Source organism: Cajanus cajan, chromosome 7, assembly GCF_000230855.2.
Source record: "Cajanus cajan strain Asha chromosome 7, NIPB_CcT2T_4, whole genome shotgun sequence".
Taxonomy (NCBI): domain Eukaryota; kingdom Viridiplantae; phylum Streptophyta; class Magnoliopsida; order Fabales; family Fabaceae; genus Cajanus; species Cajanus cajan.
This window is the reverse complement of record NC_138523.1, coordinates 57,079,548-57,086,589: the sequence shown is the minus strand read 5'-3', so window position 1 is coordinate 57,086,589 and position 7,042 is coordinate 57,079,548. Positions and strand designations below refer to the sequence as shown.

General features: G+C 32.9%; 1 long non-coding RNA gene across 1 annotated transcript; it reads left to right on the top strand.

Annotated features, from left to right (window-relative positions):
• Nucleotides 1-487: 487 nt before the first annotated feature.
• LOC145949631 (uncharacterized) lies at nucleotides 488-2,512 on the top strand. The gene is made up of 2 exons (XR_014428018.1): nucleotides 488-762; nucleotides 2,234-2,512. It is a non-coding gene; the product is annotated as an uncharacterized LOC145949631 (long non-coding RNA).
• Nucleotides 2,513-7,042: the final 4,530 nt, after the last annotated feature.

Genomic DNA, 7,042 nt, shown 5'->3' with positions numbered 1-7,042 from the left:
ATCAAGAAAGAAAATTAAAAAATGTTCGAACCCTGCCTAACTTATTGTAGGTCACTTTTTGCTTTAGTTTCATTATTTTAATATTAATATCATATTTGATATCGTATATACTTAATATTTTTTATTTTATTTTCAATATATACAAATATTAAAAATATTTTTCAAAACCTAACTCATAAATGTCCATTTTTAGTTCAAGTTCAAGTTCATATTATAGTATATTTGAATTTTTGGATTATATATTTTTTTATAAAAATTAAATTCAATGACAAACGATTTACTACAACTTACACACTTTATTTTAGATTTTCTTAGTTTTTATGGATCCTATCTAATGTAAAAATGTACGTTTTTAATATTTTTTTATTGATTTATTTAAAATTATATTTTGTGGTGTTTTGAGATATGTTGTTGAGAGATTTTGAGAGTTAAAAAACTTCTAAAAAATCTTGTGGTATTTTAGAGAGTTTTTTTACGCAAATGTCTCATTTGAATTTGATGGAAGAGTATATAAGATTTATTTTAAGACAAAAGCTTCAAAAACTTATTTTCTCATAGAACTTAAGGAAAGGGTAATGAGAGATTGAAGGCAAGGGTGACCTTTCTTCCTTTGAATCCCACAATGAACATCTGAACCTTTCCTCGAAGATCTTAAGTAGCTATGTTGATGAATTCAAACTCGAAAAACAAAGAATTGATGTCGGTGAGGAATAGTCATTTGTTTCCTTCTTCCTATTTCCTCATTTTTTGACTAATCTTAAGGTAAGGGAAGTCATACCTAGTTCTTTATTATCTACGAGTTGTAGTGTATAATATAGTTGTTGAATGATTTTGTTTATGTTGATGAACTACATGAAATTGAAATTAGTTGTTAAGCTCTCGGGTTCTCTATTTTTAAGAGAGGTTGTTGATGACTTTATCTAAATATGGTTACAAGTTGTTATTTTGATTGGAATTGAGACATGAATGATGTGTAGATGTTGTATTTGTCATTGCATGTGGGAAATTTTTGAGTTTCAAATGTGGATGAGCCAATTCATGAAACTATAATGTGCAAATTTAAAAGTTGTGTGGGGCGTGCCTTCATGGAGTCAGGCATAGTTTAATCAGGGGCGCTTTGTCTTGTTCATGCTAGGCACAAGATTGGTGGTGCGAATGTGAGGAGAGATTACTATCTCAGATTAAATTGGTGTCAGGTGTGGGTTGAATGATGTTGGGTGTGAGGTGAGAAAATTGACTTTGCTTGGATTGGCATTGGGCGCCAAAGGGGTGGCGTCAAGCATGAAAAGAGAGAATTGCCTCGGGTTGGATTAAAGTTGGGCGTGGAATCTTGCCATGCTAGGCGTGAGGGCCTAAGGATCTCTATCTAATCCATGTCAAATGTGAGTTGTATGGCATCGGCCGCGAACAAGGCAAAAGGCTCCCTGACTCAATGACGTTGGGCACGAGATGGATAGCGTTGGGCACAAGTTGCATTGATTTAACTTGTTGTTTAATGATGAAATTGGTGAATGTGTATATGCTATGAAATTGGTGGATCTAAATGGCTCTAATACCATATTAGAATAACGGATTAAAACCTAATTCAACCCTACAAAACCGGCTTGTAAGGTGAGGGTTGATTTCCACTTATATACTATTTAATTGCCTAATCTCTAGTCGATGTGGGACTTGGGTTTTCCCAATACACCCCCTCACGTTCAACACTATTGGGCTTGGTACGTAAATAAATGGTAGGTAACCCTTTTTAATGATCTAGGATTGACGAGACTTGAGTTTTTCTCAATAATATAAGAGATAACCAAAATAATAAGAATTTTAGTTCTGCAGGATCAACTGGTGAACCAACTGATGCCAAGGTGTCGATGATCTTCTTGATGGCAAGAAGATATGAATTTAAAGAATCTTGTTTCTTGATACCTTTAAGCTGTGATTTTAATTGACAGACACGAGCTCTTGTTTGTGTTTCAAAATAAAGATGTAAAGATTGCCAAATCTGGAATGCATGAACACAACCCACCATTCTTGAATGCAAATTTGGTGACATAGATGCTAAGAGCCACATAAAAATTAGTTGATCTTGCTGCTCCCAATTTGAATATGTCTCTGAAACTTTATCTGATAATTTGTCTTCTGAATTGGAGTACTTTGGAGGCATACCACCATCTTTGTGATGATTACATATTTTTGCAGCTTTAAGGATTTAATGACACCAATTGCTTGCATTTTCCAGATTAGAAAATTGTCATCATCAAGCTTGATTGAGACTAGTACAAGAGGTTGAACAATTGAAGAAGTAGAAGCGGAAGATTGTGCTACCATGGTTGGATCGCTTTGATACCATATGAGAGATAATGAAGATGAGGGGAAGAGAGAATGAGAGAAAACTAAATTGTATTATTGAATTGAATGAATACTGAAAATACATGCTCTAAGAGGTAGAAAGGAACCCCTTTATATACTCAAAGAAATAACCTATATTGCAAAACTAAAATTCTTATTATTTTGGTTATCTCTTATACATGTTTATGATGATTAAATTGTGTTATATGTTGTATACTAATGTATGATGTTGAATCTCTATACGTTGATCTAGGATAGTATATATTTGATTTAATGGTTGAAAGTTGAGTTGAGTTGCATGTTGTTTACTGAGTAGCTGTGTTTAGAATGTTTTGGCATTAAAGTTGTATTGTGTTGATTGATATGGGATTAGAGGAAAAGTTGTTTTAAAGTTGCATATGCTATTGTGAGAATATTGTGTTGTAATACTCTGAGAGTTCAGTTTGTTGCAAATCCTTTCTTTAAAAGTTGACCTTTAAAGTAAATAGTTAAATATTCGAATTTTGTTGAATATTTTTAAAAACTAATTTCTATTACAATTTTAGTTGACTCATATAAGATTATTTTCGGTAAATAATACATGTAGTCTACATTTTATATATTTTTTTCTTTTAAAACCAAATCATAACAAAATTGTTTTAAGAAACAAATAAAAGCAAAATTATTGGAGTTTGCAATTTATTTTCTAACTATAACATATGATAAATTTATTTATTTTTATAATAACTACTTTAATTTTTTTTTATTTATTGATTGATAGCATAAAAACTTTTATACTAAGAGTGCATGTTAATGAAACAATTTTTTTTACAAATATAATTGTCATTGTAACATTGTAAAAAAAAAAAAAAAAAAAAAAAAAAAAAAGAGGCTGATTCAGTAGCCCAGAACGGGCCGTTCCCAAACTGGAACGGGCCGTTCCACACTACTGAATTGAACTACATATTGTAGTTGAGAACGGGCCGTTCCGGCAAGGAGAACGGGCCGTTCTAGGAAGGAGAACGGGCCGTTCCGGAGGGAGAATGGGTCGTTCCGGAGGGAGAACGGGCTGTTCCTGAGGGAGAACGGGCCGTTCTGGATGAGTCCCGGAACGGGCCGTTCTGTTTTCAGAACGGGCCGTTCTGGGCGTGGATTTTGTGCGTGATCTGGGAGTTCAGAACGGGCCGTTCCGGTATCGGTACGGGCCGTTCTGGCCACTCCGGATTGCCTATAAATAGGGGTGAAGGGGGGGCCGTGAGGAGTTATGGTTCTAGAGAGAAGTTTTAGAGAGAAGGTCTCTAGGTCAGTGAGCTCCTTTCTCTCCCAAATTTCTCTGTTTAACTCATTTTCTCCTCTAGATCAATAACTCCTTCTGTCTTTTCTTGAATTTCAGATTAGAAAGCTTGTTTTGGGAGGACTGAAGTTTCGAGTTGAGCCTCGAGGGGAAATTATACTTTTGATTCAGTCTTTGGCTATCTGAGCCAATCTTCAGGTAAGGGAAGCTAGATTGTTTACATGTGGCTGAATTTGTTAGTTTGGATGAGAATTTTGAACTCTCTGAATAGTTTTAGGCCGGGCGCAGGTTGAGCGTATCAGGCGTGGAAGAGCTTAGAGCTCTTGGGTTGGTGTTAGGCCAGGCGCGAGTTGACAGCACTGTGCTTGAATATATTTATGAATGAATTGATACTTATGCATGTTTAAAGTTGAAGTTTTAGATCATGTATGTATGATATATGATGTATGGTGAGGTGTGATTCATATGTATGCTTTGTGATGATATATATGAATGTTTGAATATGATACGTTCATATGGTATGTATTGATCATAATGGTAGGTAGACCATTTATGATGTATGATGCATTATTGCATGTGATGTCTTATGACATGTGTATGGTTGTTGATCATGATGGTGGGCAGACCATTATGATGTATGATGCATGATTGCATGTGATGCCTATGGCATGAGTCTAGCCTAGGACTTGAGGAGAGGAAAAATATTTCGAACTGGAAGAGCTCACATAGAGTCTCTTGAGAGTGGTGCTTGGATAGGCCACTAATATATGAGAGTGGTGCTCTGGGAGGCCACTGGATTTGGGAGAGTGGTGCTCAGATAGGCCACTGGGTTGGGTGAGTCTCCTCTAAGTCCTTAGCTAGTGTTGGAGCGGGGTATGAGGTCGAGGGTTATTCCCTTAACCAAGTACTCGGGAAGGTGCGTGGATCCTTGCGGATAGTCGGTGGGCGAACTCCACAATTGACTTGGTTAATGCATGCCAAGGTCGTGGTAAGCCCGTACCCAGCTGTGCTATACCTGACGGTGGATCTGGACTTCCAAGTGTGTAAGTGACATCATCCGAGTAAACCCGAGTGAGGATTATATATCCTGTTTAGCTGTGACCGAGCGGGCGCATTGGGCGTGAAAACGGTTGGGGTGGTTTCGGTAGGATGGAATGTCACTTATACAGCTCTATTGTTATGGAGATCTCCTAGGTGTATGCGTGACGACGCATTAGATGATTGATATGTATGCCTATCTGTCATGAGTTGCATTCATTGCATGATTATTAATATGATGAAGTGTGGTGTTTGACTTCATGTTTGGTGAATGAATGATTGATTGAGATGAAAGGTTCCTTAGGGACAGGATTTGGGATGCATGTGTAGTATAGAATTTTTATTCTGTACTTGTATTATTGATCTTTGAATTCTAGCTTACCCTTCTGTTTTCCATGTGGTGGAACTGCGATGATCATACTTGGTATGGGAGCAGGTCAGGGATAGCTTGGGAGTAGAGATGATCGTTGTGAGACGAGGAGCTGAGTCTCGTGTTTTGAGTTACCATTCTGGGTAACATTTTTTTTGTCAGTGCTTGACCGGCACTAAGGAATATTTTGGGATGACTGTACATATATGGTGCTATATTTTATATACAGAAACTTAATTATTTCGATCTTTATATTTATGCCTGTATGTATGTGTTATCCAGTTTAATATTCTCTTAGTTAACTAGTTGTAGTGCGATTCCACTAAATGTAGAGACCGTGGCGGGTCGTTACAGTCATAAAAAAATCGGTGTGTGAATAGCAAAACAAATGATCCATGAATTACCCATTTACACTCACGTGACGAAAATCGATTCCATGACATGCATATGTTTAGTTTTTGAATCAAGAGTAAAATCATACATATATGTTAATTTAAAGTGAAAGTATGTGCACAAATATAATTTAGTTGCAATTGAAAGTGTTATGAAGATATTATTGGATTATTTTGGTAAAATAGTGGTAAGAGTTTTGAAACAGTTATTTGTTTGACACAGGCACACAGGGAAGATGAGTTCAACACACACATCAATCAACATTTGCATACATATTATATTAACCCAAATTTCAAAGTTCAAAGTTCAAACCACAAATTGTTCTTTTAAATTGAATTCCGATTGGACACGTTTCTTTCGTCTGATTTATCAGTAATTTGAGTATTTGTCAAAGCTACGTTACGTTTCGTTCCACGTTCTCGCCTCGTCAAACTTTTCAGTTTCTGCCGCCAATGGATCTCTTTCCAATTTTCATATTTTAATTCATTTAAATGCATTAACTGCTACTTTTTTAATTATTTCATATTTAAATGTTTTTGTATTTATTTTCCCAACACTCTAATTTCACAAATGACAACGACCCCTAAATATATTAAAATTATATTAACGATGATTTTTCATTAATTACATTAATATTAATTTTCTATACTAATAATATATATTTATTAATTTTTTTATAATTAATTAAAGAAATCGATTATATATGTTATTCATTTTATCCCTTAAATATAAGGAGTTATTGTATAACCAAATGAATAAAAAAATTTAAAATATAAATATTATTTAAAAATATATTTCCTTTATTAATAGTTATAGATACTTTAGTTTGTGAATAAAAAAAAAATGCTTTTAGAAGAAAGAATAATTTATAGTTTATACACAAAACTTATAATAAATAAATATTTTTATCATATAAATTATATTGTAATTTTATGATACATAATATATTGTGATACACGATAATTTTTAACTATAGATAAAAAATTAAATATTAAATTTTATTTTAGGAATAAAATCAAGAATGATAAACTAAAAGAAATAATTTTTTTTATAAAAATATTATATTTAAATAAAAATTTAAATTATCTTCATTGATATTTTTTAAATTAGTGTTTTTAAATAACTAAAAGAACAATTATTATTTAATTTATTCCACTTAATAACTTATATATGATGTATGTTAAATTTCAAAGATCCAATTGTTTAGTAATTATTTTTTAATATATGGATCAAATTTACAAATTTTAAAATTTTTGAGAGCTATTATATATTTTTTTTCCGTAAATTCAAACCGAAAGATAACTATAAAAATATTTTATGCATTGATTTTAATTTATATAAGGAATTATCATATGATTTTCAAATTTTGTAAAATTTTATAAACTTGATCTATACATTAAGAACTTTTAATTTAACTGTTAAATCATTCAAATTTAACATATAATTATTAAGTAGAATAACCTAAACAAAAATTACTCTTAAAGTCATTTTATTTTCCACTCTTTCTCTCTCTCTCTCTCTCTCTCTCTTTATATATATATATTGGAGGGTTCAAACGACAACGGTGTAACTTTTACTTAGTGTTACACCGCTTAATAACTTTATATTAAATGTGAATTTTGAAA